The sequence below is a fragment of the Megalobrama amblycephala genome, linkage group LG18 (genome assembly GCF_018812025.1).
Source record: "Megalobrama amblycephala isolate DHTTF-2021 linkage group LG18, ASM1881202v1, whole genome shotgun sequence".
Lineage (NCBI taxonomy): Eukaryota > Metazoa > Chordata > Actinopteri > Cypriniformes > Xenocyprididae > Megalobrama > Megalobrama amblycephala.
This window is the reverse complement of record NC_063061.1, coordinates 825450-851341: the sequence shown is the minus strand read 5'-3', so window position 1 is coordinate 851341 and position 25892 is coordinate 825450.

Below are 25892 nucleotides of genomic sequence, written 5' to 3'. Positions count from 1 at the left end.
TCCCTTCTCCTCATGTGTTTATCTCACACTGGCTTTAAGATCACTACTTGGCACTAGTGAAGCACTTGCCATCTGGTAGAATACTTGCTGGGTCTCCACAGGACAACTTCATGCTTTTGCAAGCCAGTTTTAGTCTTTGGCCTGAGCCCATGCCAGGTGTTGTGTCAAACTGTAGCTTGAAAGACGACAGCAACCTCAGAGATAATTATACTGATCTTACATATCACAATGCCATTGGACCTAAAATGGCTCCAAACAAGGGACAAGGGGACATTGAAAGGGGTATTTAACGTTTTTAGTGAGTGAAAATAGAAAGCCAACCTCTGTATGAGAAATCCAAAGCGCTCTTAAAAAGGAATATCTTTTTTTTAATGCATATACAATGGTATATCTTACTGTCAAACAGATCTAAGGCAAATTACTGTTTGTGTGTTATTATTTACCTCAAATGATTGTTTGTGGATTAAAAACAATTTTTCACATGAGCAGATTTTTGATGCAATCTTATGCATTTAATTTTTGATTTATTACGTTCATTTCACAGCAAGTACCTCATGACTTATGGAAAAACTATGGCAAGAACAACTGTTCCTAATATAATATGTCACGACACATCTTAATACAGGAGTGTAAAAACTGTGTGATAGCAGGGTGAAGTCATTGTTGGGTCTGTTCATGGACATCCTGTTGAGAGCATGTGCTAAAAAAAAAGCTGCTCATCTTCTCAGTGGATGACTCATTGTCCAGCAAGAGCTATATTGTACACTTGCTGTGCACAAATGTTGTGTAATTATGTGTTAATCTGGCATAATCTGGTCTAACGCCAATTTCAATTTCTTTTAATGACCTATTAACCATTAAATAAATAAATAAATAAATACAAACTGCACTACAATAGTCTACAGGCTAGTGTTTGTCATGTTTCATGTTAAGTACCACATTAGTGCAAATGTGTATGTGTCTTTTAATTGTCTGTCTGTGAACAGAGAATCCCCAACCCACATCCACCAACATAATCATCTTATTCACACATGTACTACACATTTGCCTTTAAAGGATCAGTGACTCCTTGCGTAACTAATGCACATAACTCCCACTGATGTTTGTATATATAGCAATTTCTTTTCTGGCGTATAAAGAATAATAAATGGATAATGTGAGCATAGACCATAGGTTTTCAAGTGTGGGCAGGCATCTATATTCAGATTTGTCTCTATACGCCACATTAAGTGATGTCATATTTAACATTAGAATCTAAATGTGGTCTGTTTTAATTACAAACTGTTTTAGAGAACAAAGACAACAGCATTTACATACCTTATGTCATTTTCTCACTCCATAGAGATGTTGCAATCTGGCATTGTTTATGAGCTATGGTAAGAGATGTTGCTGTCAAGGACTGTGTGAATATATATAAGTATTCACACATACACACCGATCAGGCATAACATTATTTATGAGCACTGACGGGTGAAGTGAATAACACTGATCATCTCTTCATCACGGCACCTGTTAGTGGGTGAAATATATTAGGCAGCAAGTGAACATTTTGTTCTCACAGTTGATGTGATAGAAGCAGGAAAAATGGGAAAGCGTAAGGATTTGAGTGAGTGTGACAAGAGCCAAATTGAGATGGCTAGACGAAAAACTGCAGCTCTTGTGGGGTGTTCCCGGTCTGCAGTGGTCAGTATCTATCAAAAGTGGTCCAAGGAAGGAACAGTGGTGAACCGGCGACAGGGTCATGGGCAGCCGAGGCTCACTGATGGGGAGCGAAGGCTGGCCAGTGTGGTCTGATCCAACAGATGAGCTCCTGTAGCTCAAATTGCTCAAGAAGTTAATGCTGGTTCTGATAGAAAGGTGTCAGAATACACAGTGCATCAGTTTGTTGCGTATGGAGCTGCATAGCTGCAGACCAGTCAGGGTGCCCATGCTGACCCCTGTCCACCGCCAAAAGAGCCAACAGTGGACACGTGAGCATCAGAACTGGACCACAGAGCAATGGAAGAAGGTGGCCTGGTCTGATGAATCACAAAGTTCGGGTGTGTGTGGGTCCCTTACCTGGGGAACACGTGGCACCAGGATGCACTATGGGAAGAAGGCAAGCCAGCAGAGGCAGTGTGAAGCTTTGGAATTAAGGAAATAGTATTTATGGAGATAAATTGTAGCCTGTGTCTTATGGGAATATTTCATGCAAGCAACTCTCTAATCGTGGTTATTCCTGTGGTTATAAGCTTTCATTTGAGTAGTCTGTTTTTTGTTTGTTTTTGTTTTTTTTCGTCTAATACAGGTAGGCTGCAGGTATACAGATATATATCAAAAGTGGCACATGATGCTCAGAGTTCATGTACTTGGTCCATAGCTAGCCTTTCATTTTGCACAGATTTAAGACAGTCATCCACATTGAAATTGTTCTGAATGGTGCTAAGAACTTGTGCATCAGCCTTTCTTGCAGTATCATCAGCTGTGTTTCTGAGAGCAAAATTAGCACAACTCGGTGTTAAGACTGCCCCAAAAGGATGTACAGTCATCCTAGACTCAGATAAAGGATGACTCATGTTCCCATTAGGCCACCAAAGAAATCTCAGGAAGGTCATATCCTCTTTAGGGACCTTGACCTGATCCCCTCAATGTCTGCTACAGCTTCCTGTCAGAATCTGAGAAGTACACCCAAAACCGTGTTCGTAAAATCTGGCCCTTGCCACAGCTCTGAATTTAAAAGGTGCCCCTAAAGGTAGAAGTACAATCAAAGATCACTTTCCTCTTATGATAGACCCCATGGTGTGGGATATACCATAGTCTTCCGTCCTCTCTATGAAGCTGCTCATCAGGCACCTTTTCAGCATTTCTTTTCTAGGATATTCATGAAGCCTTTGTCATCTTTTACAAATGACTCATCCCTTCTAAATCTTTTAAGGAGGTTAAGTGTTCTCTGCACGGTCAATTCTCTGTTATTTGGCAGGCATATTTTCTCTCTTAAATGGGAGTAGCAACTCATAATAACCCTCTTGCATCTTAAAAGAATAATTGGAAATGATCAAAAACTGCTTATCCTCAAAGAAGATTTCTTTCTTTTCATTGTAGGTTTGTTCTGAGAAATCCTGATTGTATTGATTAAACACACCTTTTCCAGCTAATTAAGTCCCTCTTATTTGAAAACTACAGGTATGTGTTGGAGCAAATCTCTGCAGGGCTGTGACTCTCCAGGAACTCAGTCTGTGCCCAAGTCTGCCAAGTCTGTGCCCAATCCAAGACGGCTCTCAGCAGGCCTGCTAGAACCATTACCAGTTCCACACCATCCCTGATCTACCCAATCTACCCAATTCCAATAGCTCTACTGCCATCCTTTTCATCATAGATTGATTTTCTAAACACTATTCAACCTGGTCTTCTGGGGTTTTGGGCTTCCAGAGGACATTGTTTCTCACCGTGGACCTCAGTTTACTTCTAGGGTGTGGGACAGTGCTCACAACAGACTGCAAACAGCTAACAGGTCCCAGAGAATCCAACCTGATCGTAGAAGACGTCCACACCCTTACTACTTACCAGGCCAACGGGTTTGACTCTCAACAAGAGATCTTTTTTTTATGGTTACCCAGCAGGAAGCTCAGTCCAAGGAACGTAGGTCCATTCAGAATCATCAGACAGATTAATCCTATGACTTACAGACTTGAACTTCCTGCTAACTACCATATCTCCCTCCTTCCATGAGTACCTGTTGAAACTGGTCCACTCTGCATCTGGCCCTGAGGCAGCTGAATCACTACTTTCCCCACTGCTGAAATTTGATAGATCCCCTGCTTACCTTGTCTGGGGATTCTAGATTCCAGAATATTGATGCACTTCATGTTTGATGTTGTTGCACTCCCTCATTATAAAGCATTAACAGTTCTACTGCCTTACCGAGCACTTATATCATGTTTATTGCGCTGACTGTTGTTTATGATTTCCCTTGCCTGTTCTCTGGATTTATGTTCTTGGATTAATGTTTTGGATTTGTTTGCTGTTGGACCATCTTATTGTATTTTCAACCTCTGCTTAACTCTGCCTAACTTTTTTGAATTTGACTGTTTGTTGCTTAAAGCTGCAATAGGGAGTTTTTAGAAAACGTTGACTTAGCCTGAAAATTTGAACAAGCACAACTCACAGGTCACTCCCCCTTGCTCTCTGCTGCGCTACAGATAAACAGTTATGGCAAATTCACTGGTACGGACGAAACATCAACAATATTACCCCTTTTCCACCAAGGCAGTTTGAGTGCTGGTTCGGAGCCAGAGCCTAGTTTCAAATCAGTTCTTTGTCTTTCGACACACAAAGCACCAGCTCCGAACCAGAAAAAGTGGTTCGTAAGAAGCACCAAAACATTGCTGGGCTAGAAGTAAGAACCGCTTGCGTCAGGGGCTAGGGGCGGGGTTACTGTGACCAACAAGAAACTTGTGACCGCCATTTATGAAATAGCAGCTAATCGAGCTAAAAGCAGCTCGATTGTAATCTCCGTCTATATTCAAATTACGGCGAGTCGTGTTTGGATGCCGATGTAGGTTCGCAGGGAGCGTTTGTAGAGCGTACGTCTCCTTGTACTTTTGGATTGTTCTCGCAGAGCTTTGATGTCATGCGCCGATCGCTTTGCGAGAGACCGATGCATCTCAAACGAGCCTGGTGTGTTTGTGTTTGGCGCTGCAGCGCTAGCTTTGCTGTGAAATATGAGACGTATACAGTGACGTAAAACCTGGCTCTGTACTGGCTCTCTAGCCTGTGGAAAGGCAAACTGGTTCTTAGAAGGCTCGTCAGTTGAACCAACTCCGAACTGGCACTAGCACTAGCTCTGAACTAGCACCCAGTTCGTGCTGGTGGAAAGGGGGTATAAGATTTACATTGACTATGGCCTGCCCATACTTTGACTACAAACTTGGTCCTCAAAACATTACGTATTTTGCAATACATGTAATGTAACTATATGACGTTGCACTATTTTTATAAGTAATAAATAGCTAGTATGATAATATAACGGTAACTAACGTTACAGTATGCAAGTAATTATTCTATCAATATGTAATGCTAAATAAGGTTTGCTAGTACATTATTTCAGCAACATGACAAGCCAGTGAATTAGTAGGTTTCAATAGTTGCTTTGCACAGTGCGTGACATTTTATCTGTATGTTATGCGGCTAGAGTTTTGACACTGAGTCCATGGGTTCCAATGAGGAATTCACACCCACAGCGACTTCGAGGAGTCAACGGGTGGGGAGAAGAGGAAGCCGTGGTGTGCACGGAGCATCAGGCAGGGGACGGGCAGGCCTGTTTGAAATTATCTTAGTTGTGTAGTTCTTAAAAACTGAAACAAATTAAGCAGGGATACTTACTTGTCAAGCAAAAATGTGGCTAACTCTGCATCTCATGAGCAGGTGCCACTCGAGGAACTGGCAGTTTGGATTGTTTATCCGGCATAAGCAAAGCTGCGGCACACCGGTAATCTTGAATTTGAATGCCTGTACGCACTCTGCATGAGAGGGGTGTGATCAGTGCACATGCAAGCTTGATTGACACTACTAAGACACTCCTCCTGGCTCTGATTGGTTGTTTCTTACCGGGAGCGGTGTATTTCTGCAAATGGCAATAGGACCACTGGGAGGAGCCAGAGGAGCTTGATTTTTTTCACAGATTATCTGTCTCATATTCTACTGTCAGGACATAATGACAGGTTTAACAAATATGTAAAAAATACATTTTTACAAAAGTTACCTACTGCAGCTTTAAATGTCTCTTAAAATATGGTTTAATGGAAGGAGAAATTACTACATTTTAGAGATCGCAAACAAACCCTTTGGAGAACTTAAACTTGGTTGTGATTTGACTGTACATTTATGGTCAAAAAAGATATGAAAATGTGAAAATGTATATAATGTTAAAAATCCAGCGTTAGCATCAGTTCTGGCAAGGTCACGTCAGTCAAGCTTGCATCAGGTGACTCGCGTATACCTATAGGAGTATGACGCCTATCACAAAATTCATATATAAGCTCCTCAGTATTATCAGCAGCTATTGCATTTCTCAGGAACTAGTAATTACCCTCCTTCATCACCAGCTCCTCCTCTCTTTGGTCAGGATTGGCCTTATGATTCGCTTGAATCAAACTAATTCTTGAAATATATGTGCATGTTAAATTATTGATATTAATTATATCTGCATATGTTGGTTCTGTTCTGTTTACCCTAGGGGGGGTTATTGCTGCTCTCCCTGCTCTTATCAATGCTCGGCTGCATGGATGCACAGGGAGTTCTTGCCAAGAACAGAACCATACCACCAATACAAACTCTATGCAATTATCAATTATATTTGACGATAGTGGTCCTGGCAGTATATAATGTTAATAATGAAAAAGAAAGGCACTAAATGTGAGATAAAAGCCACTGCTTGACTGAAAAATACTGCAAATGTTTTGGACCTCTCAGTGCCAATGCCGACGACTTTTTTTTTTTTTTTTTTTGTCTATTTTGATCATTTCAGTCTATGTACCTTAGTTGGACTTTTTGAAGGCACTGTGTGTTTTTGGCTACTTTATATAAAGATATCAGACACCAAGGGAACAAAATACGATCACACTTTCTTTCTTTCTTTCTTTCTTTCTTTCTTTTTGAAACTGTTAAATCCATCAGAGTTTATATTTACTACATTTTTAGGCGATCCTTTGTTCAATATTGTGTTGTTTCGTTCACAAGTTCATTTAATCTGCCATGTAAAGCAAAACTGTGTGGGAAAAACTGTTGTCAAAATCTTGATTGATGGAGGGGAGAAGTGGCTAGCAAGCTTGAATTTAGATGAACTGGTTTGAAGTGGCGCCTTTGCTGATTCTTTCTGACTTTCACTAATGGAATGAAAATCAGTTCTGAGTAGATCAGGCCTATCCTAATTTCCTATTGTCACAAGCCTTTATGAGACAAAGGTGACCTTCAGCACTCATTGTCCTTTTCATTCCTCTGGCAGAAGATAACTCATCCAGTGTCCCATATCACACTATAGCAATGGTGTTAATTTACTCATTTATTCAGGATGTCAATTGGGGTAGAACACTCTATCAAAAGCGTTTTATGTGTTTGATAGAAATATTTCACTACCGTTACATTTTAGTGTTTTGTTGATGATGACAAAATTGGCAGTGCATAATGTTTATTATGAGTACATGATGGGTGATCTTAGATTAAAGGAGTTCAATGAATAGCCTGCATGCATAATGTAACATACTACTGGCACTTACTAAAACCAAGTGAGTAAGGTGTTAACTATACAATTGTTGGCAAGTAGACATGTAACAAAGAGGATAATGTAGAGCCGGACGATTTTTATCACAAAATAAACCACTTGAGGGTGATACAAGACTCACGTCAGGGCCCTGAGGTTCATTTGCAATAAAAATTGTCTGGCTGTACATTAACCCTTCTTTATTGAATTGACTGAGTGATTATCCAGTCACAATAACATGGAGGCACTGCCTTCTCTTTTTTTTTTTTTTTTTCACTTGTATTTCATTGTTTTTGACAAGGCACTGCCTCCCTTTCCATCTTGAAAAAAAAGGGCCCTGATAGGAACAACTGTGAATACACTTTGAGTGTCACTACCCTTCATAGGATTGTGGTATAATTGTACTTAATAATCTCCTCTGAGACCAAATTACTATGCGAGCAGAAGCTAAGTTCATAGGATGCAAAATAGCATATGAAATAGCAATTAGAGATCAAGACACCATGTTAAAAGTGCCAGTAGAAAACCATGTATAAAAGTAACGCATGAGGAATCTCGTTAATGAATCCAAAGGTGCCAAGCAACTCATAAATCATTAAAAAGCAGCTATCTTTGATTAATTATTAACAACAAAGTTAACTGTAATTGGATCATTCACGGCCTGCAGGGATAAATCATACAACCATGGAGGTATACCCTGGGAATTTGTCATGCTCACATATAGTTGTGTTGTGTGAGAATGATGAGATACTGTATAGATCACCTTGATTAGTTACATGTAAACACTCAGAGGGAATTATCACCTTTAAGCGAGAAAAGTGGGAGACTGGTCCCATTATATGTATACATTTATTTATTTATAAACAGGGAACATGTGAACATATTTTTATATGTTAACTTGAGGTATGTGAAGAGAAGAGAGCATGGGAAAACACATGGGAGGCCAACAAAGCTTAGCATAATGGAATAGGCATAAAAAAAAACGCATTGGATGGGATCTAATGAAGTTGTGAGGTGAGATGAAACAGAATATGACAGTGTAGAATAGGATAGGATGGAATGGCATTGGATGAGATACTAAAGGACAGGATGGGATAAGATATCATACAATGGGACATGACACAAAAGGCTAGGATAAGATACAATTGGACATGATATGATGGAATATGAGAGGATACACCACTACAATGTTGTTGTTTTCAATCAATCAGATCACTGTAAAACCAGTTAATTTCACTCAAATATTACTAAAACTTAATTGCACAAAAAGTTTACTTAATACATAGGCTATATTAAATGTTTAATAATAGTTTAATATGCTTTAATGTTCAAAAAACACATTATTGCTGTACCTCTATTCCCAATCTGTCTGAAACATTCAGATTCTACAAAGCTCCACCTTCCGAAAAGCTCAGAGTGCTCTGATTGGCTAGCTGACCCAGTGCATTGTGATTGGACAAAAATCTTGGCTTGAGCATAACATTTCACAGTGGCAAGTTTTTATTTTGTAACTTTCTTACCTTATAGATACGATGCTAAAGTTTAAATTTGTCTTCTTCACTGTACACTCTAAAAAATGCTGGGTTAAAAACAAACCAAGTTGGGTTGAAAATGGACAAACCCAGCGATTGGGTTGTTTTAAAGGTGCCCTCGAATGAAAAATTTTATTTATCTTGGCATAGTTAAATAACAAGAGTTCAGTACATGGAAATGACATACAGTGAGTCTCAAACTCCTTTGTTTCCTCCTTCTTATATAAATCTCATTTGTTTAAAAGACCTCCGAAGAACAGGCGAATCTCAACATAACACAGACTGTTATGTAACAGTCGGGATCATTAATATGTACGCCCCCAATATTTGCATATGCCAGCCCATGTTCAAGGCATTAGACAAGGGCAGCCAGTATTAATGTCTGGATCTGTGCACAGCTGAATCATCAGACTAGGTAAGCAAGCAAGAACAATAGCAAAAAATGGCAGATGGAGCAATAATAACTGACATGATCCATGATAACATGATATTTTTAGTGATATTTGTAAACTGTCTTTCTAAATGTTTCGTTAGCATGTTGCTAAAGACGTTAAAGTTACCATCGGTTATTACTGTATTCACGGAGACAAGAGAGCCGTCGCTATTTTCATTTTTAAACACTTGCAGTCTGTATAATTCATAAACACAACTTCATTCTTTATAAATCTCTCCAACAGTGTAGCATTAGCCGTTAGCCACGGAGCACCATCAAACTCATTCACAATCAATGTAAACAATATAACAGTATACAATACTCACATAATCCGACGCATGCATGACGAACACTTTGTAAAGATCCATTTTGAGGGTTATATTAGCTGTGTAAACTTTGTTAAGGCACTGTTCAAAGCAAGCGCAAGCTCTGTGGGCGTGGACCACGGGATTTAAAGGGGCTGCAGCATAAAATCGGCGCGTTTATAATGATGCCCCAAAATAGGCAGTTAAAAAAATTAATTAAAAAAAATCTATGGGGTATTTTGATCTGAAACTTCACAGACACATTCAGGGGACACCTTAGACTTATATTACATCTCAAAAACATAATCTAGGGCACCTTTAACCCAGCGGTTGGGTTAAATGTTTGCCCAACCTGCTGGGTAGTTTTATTTAAACCAACTATTGTTTAAAAATTGCTATATGGCTAGCTTAAAATGAACCCAAAATAGTTGGGAAATTAAAAACCAGATGCAATTAGAGGCAACAATAATAGACAAAAGGTGAATATTTATTAATAAGCTTTAATATTTTATTAATATAAATTGAATAGTTTAATAGTTTATTAATATAAATTTATTAATAAGCAATTTAATAAATGTTTATTGTTTAATAATTATTCATTGAACATTAATACATGTTCATTTCCAACATACTTTGGGTTAATTTTAATTAAGCAATACAGTAATTTTTAAAAAATAGTTGAGTTAAATAAAACTACCCAGCAGGTTGGGCAAACATTTAACCCAACCGCTGGGTTAAAACAACCCAATTGCTGGGTTTGTCCATTTTCAACTCAACTTGGGTTGTTTTTAACCCAGCATTTTTTAGAGTGTAACAGCTTTATTTCCTGAAGCGACAACATAAAATACATTTTAGAAAACATACTGATATGTACACCGATCAGGCATTACATTATGAGCACTGACAGCTGAAGTGAATAACACTGATTATCTCTTCATCACGGCACCTGTTAATGGGTGGATATATTAGGCAGAAAGTGAACATTTTGTTCTGCTGGGAAACCTTGGGTCCTGCCATCCATGTGGATGTTACTTTGACACGTACCACCTACCTAAGCATTGTTGAGACCATGTTCACCCTTTCATGGAAACGGTATTCCCTGGTGGCTGTGGCCTCTTTCAGCAGGATAATGCTCCTGCCACAAAGCAAAAATGGTTCAGGAATGGTTTGAGAAGCACAACAACAAGTTTGAGGTGTTGACTTGGTCTCCCGATTCCCCAGATCTCAATCCAATCGAGCATCTGTGGGATGTGCTGAACAAACAAGTCTGATCCAAGGAGGCTCCACCTCACAACTTACAGGACTTAAAGGATCTGCTGCTAACATCTTGGTGTCAGATACCACAGCACACCTTCAGGGGTCTAGAGGAGTCCATGCCTCGACGGGTCAGGGCTGTTTTTGCAGCAAAAGGGGACCAACACAATAATAGGAAGGTGGTCATAATGTTATGCCTGATTGGTGTATATTTCTAATTTATTTAGGTGAGAATAGCCTGATGTTTTACTCTCCCAGGTTCAGCTCTCCTCCTAACTTTTGCATATTACTGCTCAGGGACAGCATTATGAATAATTCTTAACCACTGATTCCTAATTTCATCCATTTTTGGAAGGTCAAACAAAAGGGGTTTTGCTTTCACATCCAAACACACAGCATCTCCACGATGTAATGACAACAGAACAATTCTTGTTTACTTTCTCTGTATATGGGTGGGCATTATGCTAATATGTTAGAAATTTAGGCTGCATTTACACTTCAAGTCTTAATGCATAGATCCGATCTTTTGACCATATCCGTATATTTTTTGGCCAGTGTGTTTATATTCACTTTAGACGCGACTGGTATCCGATATCTGTGTTTACATTAATTCCCGCTCAAAATGATTGTCATTGATAGCGTTGCATGCACATAGACCCTCATGTTTTGAATGGCTGTGCTATTAAAATGATTTATATATTTCACATTGGGTGGTCATGATTACCTGCCAGAATGGATAAGTTAACAGCTGTCAGTGTCACGGATGTTTTGCAGCGCGAATTCTGATTGAACGAATATAGACTGGAAAATAAAGGTAATTTTGTGTTTGGTTATTTTATCTACAGTTGTTAAATCTAAAAAAGTAGCAGGTAAGATTACATTTATTTGAAAGAATGATAAAGAGAGCGAGCGGGCGAAGGAGAGAGCACACATGGGAAAGTAGCCTACCCAGTGAAGCTTTTGGTTTATTAAAATAAAAAAATATGGCGGTCTCTTTTAAATTAACCGGGCAGAAGCTGAAATTCAGCTGTGTGTGTGCGCGCAATTTCTTTCAAGTAAAAAATAGATAGACATATAAAGTTTCTACCTCAATAATAAAGCTGCAAATTTTCAGTGCAAGTGCATACAGACACGTCTGCTTCATAATGCAACATTAAAGCTACCTTTTAGTAAGCAAACGTGTCGCCCTCGCTTTGTGGTGGCTTGGAATTCCAATGGGAAACAGATATGCGTGTTTAAAGGTGCCCTCGAATCAAAAATTGAATTTTCCTTAGCATAGTTGAATAACAAGAGTTCAGTACATGGAAAAGACATGCACTGAGTTTCAAACCCCATTGTTTCCTCCTTCTTATATAAACCTCATTTGTTTAAAATACATCCGGAGAACAGGCGAATCTCAACATAACACCGACTGTTACGTAACAGTCGGGGACTCCGCCCCCAATATTTGCATATGCTCATGATCCAGGCCAGGCGGAACCGCCCAGCGGAATCATCGGAAGTTCTGCAAGCAGAGTGAAGAAACAAGCCAAGCGAGGATAACAGCGAAAATGGCAGATCATGGAAATAAATGTTATGTTCCAGGCTGTGAAGGGGATGTGAAAACTTTTCATAGTCTTCCTCCAGAAAAAAACTGTCAAAAGGCATGGCTGATGTTTATCTATAACCGGATACCGGAACAATTTAACTCAAAGTTGTTAGTTTGCTCTGCCCATTTCACCACGGACAGCTTTTCTAACCTGGGACAATATCAAGCAGGCTTCGCTCAGCGTTTGACACTGAAGAAAGGGGTAATTCCAACTATATTCCCGCAAGCAGTAAGTAGTGCTTTTATCCACATCTTGGCTGTAGAAACTATTTCTGATTAAATGTAAAGTTTCTTAGTGAGCTAACAACATTAACGACCATGTACCCAGTGTTGTCTAGATCTAATGCAAGATGCTAGTACAGTAACAAATAGCAAAGTTTACGTAACTACTATTAACGGTGAGGTTAAAATTTATTACTGTCTTTGTTATATAAATCTATAACATAACCGTAGATACATATGCCAATTCTCTTTTGTCGGATATAATTATAATTTGACCTATATTTAACCAACAACACATTACACCGAAGCTAACTATGTTAGTTTATTTGCTTACAGATAGCTACAGATACTCGATCCTTCTAGCTAACTTTCTACACCGTTCAAACTGAAACGATAGTCATTTGACAAGACATTTAGTCACTTTTTTTCAAATATTTTTATTTTTGAGAACTTGTATGACTTGTATGCGTACACCTGTGGAAAAAGATATTTATAGACGATGTAAGTTTTTGTTACTAATAGCTAAATCGTAATCACACTACGGCAGCTGAGTAGTAAACATGACACTGCTTTTTTGGAATGTCTTCTATGCTTTACTTTGGTTGGCTAAATAAATCAAATTTAAAATCATATCGGTAATGTCAATATATTAGAAACAAATTTTCGTTCGTTGTTTAGAGTTGTTATTGCAAAGTGAAGAAGCTATCATTGTAAAACCATACAGCGACACATTATTACAATTATTTTTTTTTACAATGCTAAAAACAAAGTTGCAAATACTGACGTTATGAGTTATAGTGTAAAGTTAACGCTATATGCTAGTTCCATTGACGTAACAGTTACGTTTTGCAGGTGCATACTGAAAATAAAGACTAACTTACCACTCAGAAACGTCTATGGCCAATCGCAACAAAATTGGTTGTTCCTCTACATCTGCATCTTCGTCAGAAACAGGCTCAAACATATAAGGTTGAATACCAAAACTCTCCATCGTTCACGCCGTACAGTACAGATTTGTTCGCTATCAGTGTGAGCTACTGGAAGGAGCCGAACAGTGAAACAGCCAATCAGAGCGGAGCACCATATTACTATTCATGAGCCTTCCAAATAAGGCAAAAACAGACCTTTTCATTCTAGGGGCTATTTGTGGGGCTATAAATGGAGCTGTAAAACCATATCTGGACAATTTTCGGCCATAAAAAAGCCACATACCCTCTATGTAGATATCAGGGAACAATTTAAAATGTTTTTTTCAAATCACTCAAGGGCACCTTTAAAACCACATTTGGAAGTGGCTCAGATCAGATGCGGAAAAAAATAATATCCCGTGTGGATTTTTGTGTTTACACGTGTGCAACTAATTCCGATCTGTGTCAGATGTGAGCAAAAAATCAGATTTTTTTGTTCCAGTGTAAACACACAAGATTTCATTTGATGTTTCTAATTGTAGTGGTTTTACTCAGCTCTGTGAAGTTTCAGCAACACAAAGTCTTTCAGTAGAGTTAATAGTTTAAATTAATATCAAGAAATATTCTCTCTTTTTTTAGTGTACTTAAATGAAATGTGTTCACAGACACAATGTTATAGCACTACAGGACAAATTCATGGTTACATACAATACATCCATAACCTGAGTGAAGCCACATACCCATATGTATATTTATCATCCAATGGATTTCCACCTATGGCATAATGGGAATTATGCCTTGTCAGCATTTATGGTATTAACATGTCAATGCAGCATTATTATTCCCCATCTCATTTATTACTAATGTTTTTTATTATTTTGATCACTCATATAAATACAGCATTATTATTCCCCGTCTCTTTTATTACTAATATTATTGTTGTTGTGTTAAGTAGTCCAAAAACTATTTGAGTAAAAATGTCCTTTCAAATATATCTAAGTATTAAATTTTTCAAGAAGATTTAGAAATTGTCTGGATTTTATTTCAAGACAAGTATGAGAATGAAAATTGATAAACCAGTGTCCAGTCATCATTTTTTATTCTAGCTCTTCAAACCAAAATTGAGGTTTGTGATTAATTAACTGATAGAGACTGTGCATTCACCAGTCTATTCTAAGAAATTCTGCTTACGTGCACAGATTTCCTCAGGTTGTCACTGTGTGTGTGTGTGTGTGTGTACGTGCGCACATGCATATGTGTTTTTGTGGCCTCATGCCACTTGCACATATGCCATGATATGCTGTGAAGGAAATTGTATGCTGTAAAGTTTCCATTTCTGTCTCTCTCACTTTGCTATATACCGTCATCCATGTCTAAGACGCATCCTAAAGCTGCTGACATCAACATTGTCACACATTAAGCAGGGCCTGAGCACAAAGACAAGGTGAATTAGTCCCTATATTGAATTTCCAGCATGTTGCACAAGGCTGGAATACCAAACTCTCTGGAAATGATCCAGTTTAGGACCTCAGGAGCTTATTCTATTTGGCCAAATGCACTTAATTAAAACTTACGACAAATCATCCAGACCTTGAACCTGGAGCCACAGATATGCTTATTAAACCATGATAAAAGTATGATTTAATTTTAGTGTGAGATAGTGTCCTGCACCTATTATTTTTATGGTGGCAACAATGCCATGGAAATTTTCAAGATGCAGATTTTTTTCTTCAGACATTCCTCTTAAACTACACTCTTTGATCAAACAGCCTACACAAATAACTTTTAAAGGAAATATAGCATAGCATAAGTAAATAACATGACACGTGAGAATGAGAAAAAAAGCCATGATTTAAATCCACCAACAGATGGAAGATACTTGTGAAGTCATGAACAAAGAAAATAAAATTTCCTTTTCACAGCTTAATAATTCTATTGAAGGTGTTTGAACTAAAATGTAGACATTTAAGACATAATAAAGATTCATAATTCAATTCCCCCCTCAATTTGAATGGGGATGACAGTTTTGACACAAGCCATACCTATCCAGTTTTGTAAATCACAACTTTGAGGATTATAACTTTGATTAATAAGTAATCATACAGCAAGTTATTCAGATTTATATTTGTTAGGTTGTCTATATATAAGGACATGAAAATTGGACCCAGAGAATATCACACAGGCATTTGCACATGGGGTAAAACAAGGTGTATATGATATTAAAGTACTGCCCAAAGCACAAAGTTAGTGTAATTATTCAGAAGTATTTTTCTCTGTAATGTCAATTGGACATACCATTTCAATTGTCCTCTTAAAAAAACAAAAAAACAAAAACAAATAAAGATTACTCCACAGATTCTCCTTTGCCAGTTTGTAGCTCTCTGGGGGTTGGATCCGAGCCCTCAATCATGATGTAATTCTGCAAAGTCTATTTCCTACAAAGTGCTAAAGAGATAGGGAGTGAGTCAACTATTTGCAACATGGAAGTAAAACTGCCAAAATAACACAGCCCTCTGTGCAGATTTCTGGCTAAGTTTTCGGTCGTTCTGCATTCAGTCTTATTTGCATATATTTCACTCTTGATAACTTCTCACCTCTTTGTGTTCTATAAATGACCTAGAATTACATTACTGTGTTCTGCAGTACAGCTGCTTCAATGTGGAGTGTAATTCAAATGGAGCAGAGAAAGTATTATTCAGTCGAGGCATATGATGCATAATAATGATGGAATATAGCTGAATTTCAGAGGTCTCTCTTTTGAGAATTGATTGTTATTATAGATCTTTTCCCCTTAGTGCAATGTGTGCAGGGGTGCTTTAATAGGCGTATTATTTAACCTTAGTGGGTGAGGGTAAGGGTAAACCGTGGGTGGAAGGTGTACAGGGACACAGCTGTTTAAGATGCACATCATCTGCCCCCTATTCTCAGTGCAACCACAAAGGCAGTAGTCTGTTAAACAGAGCAATCAGCATTCCTTTTACAGCCGATCTGAGATTAGGTACATACTATAAAACACAGATTATTGTATTGCATATAGGGCTAATGGCAGCTATACAGTGTTTTATTGATCTTCATGAAGGTGTCAAATTTCATACATTTTAGCAGATTTCAAAAGTAAATTGTTTTTAGTAAGTGCAGTCTAATGGTTGATTATTCTAGTAAACTGTATGTGTTATAACCACACATCAAAGTGGCTGCATCAGATTACATCTAGCAACTGTTATCCTCCACAACCAAAACATCACTCTATTATATATATCACTATATTTAAATGTCACTTTTATTATATTGTAGTAAAGAGCGCATCACCCTTTAAAGCAGAACTAAGTAACTTTTTTTTACCTTCATAAATAGTCTTTCTTGTACTGTATTTGCAAAAATACTGCACTGGTGAGCGTTGTAGTCCAGAGCTGCGCTTGGAGTATTTACGACAGTGTGATTCACTGAAGGAACCTGTAGGGGGAGCTTCGCAAATCTTACTGAGTTCCGTTTTAAGGCCTTTAACTACCTCTACTGTGTTCTAGTCACTTATGGGTTGTTCATTTAAGCACTCCTTAGTATAGAGCATGAAGTTACATTTCTACATTCAGTTTTGTTTTGGGGGTTGCTTGCACGCTCATTGCACATTGGAAAACAATAGGTCACTTGTGTAACCCTGGTTCTCAGATAGCATACCCATCTCAGAGGGTGTAGGGGTACCTCTGTACACCACGTCGTGTCCTAGTCACTTTTGTGTCCCTGTATTGGAGTGCGTTCGATGTGCTGCCTGCTGTTCCGTGGCTTCAGCGACTTCTTATACTATCAAATTCAATGATCAACAATATCTTAAAGCTAGTATAATTAATGTACCTTCCCGGCCTCCAAATCCGGTTCAGCGGTACTCCTCACTCACTTCTGAGTGAAGCTATCCCGTTCCTCTCACCCAGTCTCTTCCACTCAGATATCCCTAGCCAGATAATAAAACAGCTTCCTACCTTGTTTGTTGTTTCGCCAGAGATGTCACCAAAGAATGATTGCCCACATCCTCCACCATAAACTCTTGGGGATAAACAGTTTAGGACCCTTGAAACCAGATATTTTGAATAAAGACCCAGAGTCAAAGTTTTAAAAAAAATAAATAAATTGAAGAAAAATTTAATGAAGAATAGTTTGCAGTTTCATCAGCAGAAGCCAGCTTCAAGTCTCACAAGGAGTTCGTAGGCCGCTCTGGGTACATTCACATTTCCATAACAGTTATACTCTAACAGAGTCAACTAACTACGTCATTACTTCAGGTTGAATGATTATGATTGGCGAAGAAAAGTAGACAAGATTAGAAATTGTACACACATGGACAGATAGTGAGAAGCATATCTCCCTTCGTCACAATGCTGACGAGGGGTCCCTGGATTTAGGTACCGGATGTCCTTTTGGGGTCATGACATGGCGTCTGCTGGTCTCAAGCAGAGTGTCAGTTGTCCACCAGTACAAAAGACCTGCACAGAACACTTAGCGCACATACACAGATACACATAATTCGCAGCTTCTTCAAGGCTGACATTGATCTGATCTCTGCTCTGAGCAGGAAACTTTCCCAAAACATACTCATAACATGTTCTTTTCTCTCAGTGAGAGGTACAGACAATATTCAAAATTATTTTCTAGTGTTTGAAAAGGAAAATAAATGCTTTAACATACATTGAAGAAGTCATTCAAATAATTTAACAGAAAGATAAATGTTGATGAATAACTTAAAAGATATATATTGAAGCGGCAGTGGATTCCAGAATCCACTCTTTCAAGGGATATGCCGCTTCCATGTATTCCTTGGAAGCCCTTTTACATTACGCCAGGATAAGAATGCACCGAAAGTGTGTGAAGTGTGTGTTAGCCAAGGCTAACAGCAGTGCCGTCTTAAACTACAATATTCTGAAATCAATCTTTACCAGTGGCTTAAATGGGGACATTGAAAGAGCATCAAGTACCAGTACTAAATCCCATGAGGGAGAAACTAGTTTTGAGACTTGCGCCCTTCATGAACCTGCACACTAAAAGGTGCTGCTCAACAGTTTTGTTATCAAAACCTATGTGAGAGACCAGAAACACTTTCATGGTTGAAAACTCTTCCCCTTGGTCTATCAAATCCTGCAGAAATTAGAAGAAGACTGTCATGAACACTGGAAAGGAAGTTTCATGTTTAACCGCATATCAACGTTGCATTCATAACGAGACCAAGTAGACAAAGCTCTAGGGTTCTGTATGGTTCTGGTAACACTGTCAGACAGACCAGTTGTATTCAAATAGTGCCATAGTGCCAGACTTTCTGGATGAGGATTTCCCCTTCCAGAGGATCTTTCAGTCCCTCCTCCCTCACTCTGTAAAGGGTTGGGGATATTAATGCTATCAGTGGAAACCCTTAAAGGAGAGTGCAAGGCCATTCATATGGCAGCGCGTCTATCCCCAGAGGCGTGCTATAAACTTTCAGGGAGAAAAACAGTCACTGAGCATTGTCCTGGGACACAAACAGGTCCACTGTCGCTCTGCTGTACGTGCTCCAAATCTATTCAACCACTTCCTTGTTCAATTTCTACTCCCTGTAAAGGGGATTTCCCATGGATAGCAGTTCATGATCCCCTGTACGTGTAAAAGATAGGCAGTGCTCCACAAAATCAGTTTGCGTGCCAACATGTGCACGCAACAGTGATCTGAGACCTCCCTCTTGGCTTATGTAAGCCACAACTGTAGTGTTATCTGTTCTAATGAGAACATGATGCCCTTTCAGAAAAGGGAGAAAATGCTTTAATATCAGAAACATGGCTGGCATTTCCAGATGAAGATGAAAGTTGATCAGATGATGACCCCATCTTCCATTCACTACCCTGCCCTCGTGAACTACCTTGCCCAAAGGTCTGCTGCGGTGGTGGAGGGTATGCAGTCTGTGTCTTTCTAGGCATACAGAGTTTCAAAGCCTCATCATCCCTCTTCTTTTCCTCACATCTCTTTGTATCAGTGTCTGGAAGCAGCTGTCTTGCTGTCCGTTTCGCTCTCGGCAGTCTCTTCCCCATGTAGCGTGACTTTGCATTTACGATACTACATTTAGCTACGGAATATTTAGTTTTTCTGCAGCGTGTTTGCACACATCTTGCAGATCAACAATGAGAAGCCCCGTGCTAGGGGATGGACATTTTTCTTCAAAAAAAAAGTCTTCAAAATCTTCCTCTTCTTCAGAGTGAAGGAAATCCAATTGTCCTCAAAATCAAGCGTGTCCTCTTCCTCATCCCTACTGAACACATTGGGCAGAGAGACATATGGATCAAGCCCAGGATAAATTTGCAGTGGTTTGCAATTCTACAGGAATGGATACCTGTGGAGTGACAGCCGGAGCAGGGTTAAGTGACATGAGGGGATCCTGTCCCAACAGGCTAGCTTGGCGTCTTCATGGTGAAGCGTACTCTGTGCCCACAGGAACCAGAATTTCAATCACCAGTTGTCAATGTTTTAACCCAAGACATTCAGAGCAGACCTTGCATGAAATCTTGTTTCTGCTTGATCAAAGCCGCGAAGAATCTCCTCCACTAGCCAGGATAGTCTGCATTGCTGCAGCCATAGTTGACTTAGTTGACATTCACTTGCGGTCTCTGACTAGTCTGGGTAAACCCAGCCTGATCTGCCGGCGATTTGATTTCGCCCGGCAACTCAGTCTGGAAACCCGTACATTCAATTCTGCTGCATCTCTTACATTTTTGCGGGAACCAATCACAGACTGGCTTATCCACCTTGCTCGCTATTGGCGGGTATAACACAATGACGATAGAGAAGCGACGGCAAGCAGTTTTCAAACTCAATCTGATCTACCCGTCACTCCAAAATAACAATGCACAATCACAGTGACGCCGATTGTGTTAAGCATTTACCTTATCTGAGAGAAATGTAGCAGAGCGTTGATCCGACAGTCTCTTCATAGGAGGATTAAAAAACGGCGAAAGCCAATTGATGACACACGACGATTCTCTGCTGTTATTTTGGTGGTTTGCTTCACGATGTGAGTACAGGACTCTTTTACTTCAATGCCCCTTGATGGTAGACAATATTTTTATTATTTGCTCTATATGTTCCGTCTCCTGCTTCTTGAATCTCGCGCCGCCTGAGCTGACTGGAATTCTTTTGGTTGTCATGACAATGACGTAGTTTAGGGCGGCTATATTCCGCGTTCATTTACACTGAACCAGAAAAGTATCAGAGTCGCCTTTTAACCTCTCGACGATGCTGAATGACATATTTAGTTTAGCAATATTGCTCGAGTGGGTGTAAATACCGATCACTTTCATGTTTTTGGCACAACCTGCAAAAATCGCTCGATGCCATTGCTGCTTCTGCAAACCGCGGATCAATGCTACAAACCAATACAAACTAACCCTGCATTTCAATCAGCTCCCTAGTTCCCTAGGTCGTGAATCAGTATATCATGAAAGTGAATGTGGCTGATTCCCTGATCAGTGCCCTGACTACTGAACTAGGGAGCTGATTGAGACACACGGTAAACCTGTCTGGAGTTTTCGCATCTGGTGATAGCCAGACTAGTCTCTGACATCTTGGAATGCGAAAGCTGGGGGGTGGGCAGGCCGTAGCTTGTGCGAAGGTCTGCCGAGGTGGTGGAGGGCATGCAGTCTGTGTCTTTCCAAGCGTACAGATTTTAAACCATTCAAGCGCAAGAAGACTTGTGTGTTGTTTTCTGTGCTGAAACTCCTTCGAAGATGAAGCAGGTTGAATGCAATGCTCGAAAATGAGAGCAGGAATAGTGAGCAACTGCAGATGATGGCTCCAATACTGAACCACATTGCGAGTAGTACCCAAGCTCCACAGACATCCATGTCCACTGCACCCATGAGAGCTCACAGCCTACTGTCAGAGAGAGGCGGATTCCTCACTCCGATTCACCCTTTCCCTTAGAGAATCCAGATCAAGTCACGCAACATGGTGGACCATTTGCTGCTGAGCTAGAAGTCATACAACAGAAAGCACGTACTTCAGGCCCCACCAGAACTTCCCTCTCCATAGAGACAGGTGTTAGGCATTGAAATAGTGAGAGTGGCTCCCAGCAATTACCATCCATGTATGTTGTTAAACAAAGATCCAGTATTCCTCATCATCAAGGCAGCAATTAAGTATGTCTGTTTACTTCCTGGGCATATTTGAGAGAACTACACTTTTCTTAAAGAGCAGCTAACTCAACATTTTTTGTCAGCGAGTCCCCCTACCAACAATTAGAAGGAAGCTGGGAGAACTCTGCCAGTTCAAAGAGTCAGCTCAGCTTGAAGAAGAGATACAATGCTTAGTCACTTTAGCCTACCATCTGCAGGATCAACTTGCCAATTATTTCTTTTTCTTCCTTCTTAGAAGGCCAGTACACCAAGGGGAAGAGGAAAGGCATTTCAAAGATATGCTGAAAGCCTGAGTCATTACACCTTCTTCCTCAGAGTGAGTGTCACCTGTGGTGTTAGTCCGTAAAAATAATGGTGGAGTCTGCTGGTATGTTGACTATAGGTGCCTAATCAGCCTGACAACCAAGAATGCTTACCCTCTCCCCAAGATTGAGGAATGCCTCAATGTCCTTGGTGGTGCTTGTATCTTTTCTACCCTAGACCTCCAGTCTAGGTACTGGCAAAATGCAGTAGATTAAATGGACAGACTTGAAGGCAGCATTCATCACTTGCATGGCCTTTATGATTCTGTTTAGATTCTGTTAAATCTCCTGGTCATGGCCCATTCTACCCATGTTTGCATATGCATTAACCCAAATCAACGGCATGACAATATACTGACATATTCAATTAACACTGTGTCTACACTAGACGCGAGCAGTGTGAATAGAATCCATTATAATCAGTGTTGTTGTCTACACTGGATGCGTCTCGGCGCAACACGTCAAATTCCCAACAGTAAACTAATGTTCCTTTCCATTTCTGACATACTCAGAGCAATCGTGCTACTTCTGACACGAGGAACAAATAGATTTGCAATGGTCGCTTTGTTGCATTCGCTGAAGACAGCCAAGCTGTTACAGCAAGGTGCGAAGCAACAACTGTTGCATATTGTGTAGACGCGGTGTAAGATAAAAGTTTTACAACATGTCTACACCGGATGCGACCATTGTCACGTTGCGACAGATAGAAGCTGTCCGCATTGGATGCAACAAAGCGACCATTGCAAATCCATTTGTCCTTTGTATCAGAAGTAGCACGAGTGCTTGGAGTACATCAGAAATTGAACGGGGCATCACTTTACAGGTGCGTCCAGGTGTGTACAAAATAGTCTTTAATCAAGATTGTTGGAGATTAACGTAACCACTTTCAACATAGACGATAACAAACAAAGAAATTAGAGAAACTCAGCGCTTATATAGACAGAGAATGTAATTCTCATTGTAGAATTTATTTTATTTATATTTGATCCATAAGAATACACTTAAAAATAAATAAATGTTTAGTGATTTTGAAAAAAAAAACAATAATAATAATAATTTAATGAAATGCACGTGTAAGTGATAATTATAAAATGCTGGTTATATTTATGCTAGATTTTGCTTTGTCATAGGGTTATTTAAATTCATTTTAGCAACAATATGAAAAATGAAGGGGTCTGAATACAAAAAAAAGAAGAAGAATAAGAAGAAAAAAATCCCTTGCTTGTTTATTTCTTGCACTCGACACACCAGTTAAAAATTAGTGCACGAAGCAGAACATCAGGGAGAGTGAGTTTTAAAAGATCCCAACAAATGACACTGGAAAGTTTGCAGCTTTATGGATTTTTATGTTGGTTTGATGAAACATGGAAAGGTATGGAAGCTTTCATACAGCTAGCGTACAAGCCTCTCACTTAAACTCAATTTCCACTAGTAATACAACAGGGACATGTCACTAGCATCAGAACTAATAAGAAAGCCAAGAAGTAATTTGTTCTTTTCCCCAAGAGGTGAATATTCTCATACATTTTTTTTCTTATACTTGTTGGATACTATTTAACATCTAACCTCAGAAAAAATTCCCAGAAGTGATTATTCTTATGCTTATTAAAGAGTTAGGGAATGTCTTATGAAAGGTCAATAGTTTGATTGTTACAATGCACATAGACATTTTCCCCTCATGTTAGCCACATACTTCTCTGTAATATACAAACAAAAGCATATTGCATAGTGACAGCTACAATAATAACATGTGCATGTTGATACAAATACATTATTCAAGCATCATACCATGTATGCATTTATTTATTTTTATTTATCATTTGTTTATCAGTCTTGTACCTGCAAAACCAACAAGTCTTGTTGTGTTGATTGTGTCTAGTTCTCGACTAATGTGCTTTCATGTTCCTATATGAAACTGAAATCCATTAGCATGCACTACTCTGATGCATTTAGAGAGTAGGGAACAACATTGATTTTTCCTCACCCACGTATTGGCTCCATAGTGACGCATGATGTTCTGCTAATGTATCACTCATTATGGAGACTGAGGCATATCACAGGGTACAGACAATGCAACTGACAGCACCAATAAATAATGCATCCCGAAATTGAGCCCCTACACTTTTCCGGTGTTTTAATTCACAGTGACAGTCTTAGACATTCATATATATTTGGTTTCGCTTATGGTCATTGATTCTCATATTTATACAGTATGTTTTAAAAGTTAATTGTTCAAATGTTGTGCTTGATTTTGACTGCAGGGGCCATGAATCCGGTTTAGGTGGATAGCAAGGTATGTTTCAGTTTAGTTTGTGCCAACCCTGGGTTTTAAACACCATGAAAGTGGTTCAGATTTTAGTGGTGTTCATTGCCATAGTACCTTGCATTCCACTTTAACCTGCTTACCTACGTAGGTTATGTTCTAGGTAAGAGATCTCAAACCGAAATTGGACCAATCAGCTGTGAACAAAGTAACATGTCTGAAGCAATAAACTCACTCCCCCAGTTTATCTTGCTCCAAATTAAAGGTTACTAATGCTGGAGTAGACTTTACAGAGTGCTCACCTCTTGCATTGTCAATAGATCTTGACCAAAAAATGATGCACCTTGTGATGGAAATAAATGTTGTGATGTTATTTCTATCAAGAGGTGCATCCGTTTTTAGTCAAGATCTTGTATTGACAATGCAAGAGGTGAGCACTCTGTAAAGTCTCCTCCAGCACATCCCAAAGACAATGAAATTAAGGTCTGGACTCAAAGGTGCCAATACATGTGTGAAAATGATTCTTCATGCTCTCTGAACCATTCTTTCACACTTTTAACCCTGGTGAATCTTGACATTGTCATCCTGGAATATGGCCATGATGTGTCTTCCTACACGATTGATTAAGAAATGAAAAGCTACACACTCCATCAAATAAGGTTTAAAAGAACCTTTACCAAATATATAACATATAATAATCACTGTAATAATGATCCATTCATAGATTCTTAAGCATTTGCCTATTAAAATCCAAACAGCAACTTTTTTTTTGGCCAGGCAGTGTATATACTGAGTTGATTGACTAAAGTGTCCACCATAAACAAGTGGATTGGAGAATGGATGAATGCCTTCAGTTTCAGTTTTGTCTTATTTTCTTTTTCTCTCTAGCTTCCCCGACTTCCCAGCTGCGGGGTTGAATTCTTCTTCCTGCCGTCTCCGACTTCCCTGCTGCCCTTTCCCCTTCCCCCCGCCTCACCTACCACCACTCATCGCCATCCTCAACCTTCTCTCTCTTTTACTGGCTGGGCGTTACCATCCCTTTGACTCTGTATATGCTTCCTGAGGCCTTCTCTGACAGTGTCTAACCTGACATCCTGTCTAGCCCTTGCTTCTGTTTATGTTGCCCCTTGTACTCTTGTTTTCCCAATAAACATTGTATTACCCTGCAAACTGAATCGTCCTCTTTCTGAAACCTGACACTGCTATACTATGAGCAATCAACACAACAAAACTAGATCTCTGCCAACAAACTATGAGAGGCCATGCATTATAGTAATTGTATACAGTGTTTACTAAAATGCTGCATAGCAGAATCACTCTAATGCACAGTCTAAAGTGGGTTACTCCTATAAAATTGCAGCAATACGTAATGTTGTTGCCACCAGGGCTGTTTCTAGGTGGTCGCCTAAGGCTCCATCAGCTTACACCTTTTGAGGAAATTAATTTATTAATGGCTTCTTGTACAGTAGTCATCTATGCATAACTGGGAAGAAAATATTTTAATATCTAAAAATTACAAACTTCACCTTTGTATGAGATTCAAGTAAAGAGGGACCTCAAATGGCATTGGCAGTTGATTGTACTGTACTTCTCAAATTGCAAAAACTGTTTGCCTTGCAGTGTGCATCATGAAAGTCTAGATTAGAAAGAAATTAAGTTGGCATCTGGACAGCATCTGAATTAAACATGAACAGAAAGCATTAACAC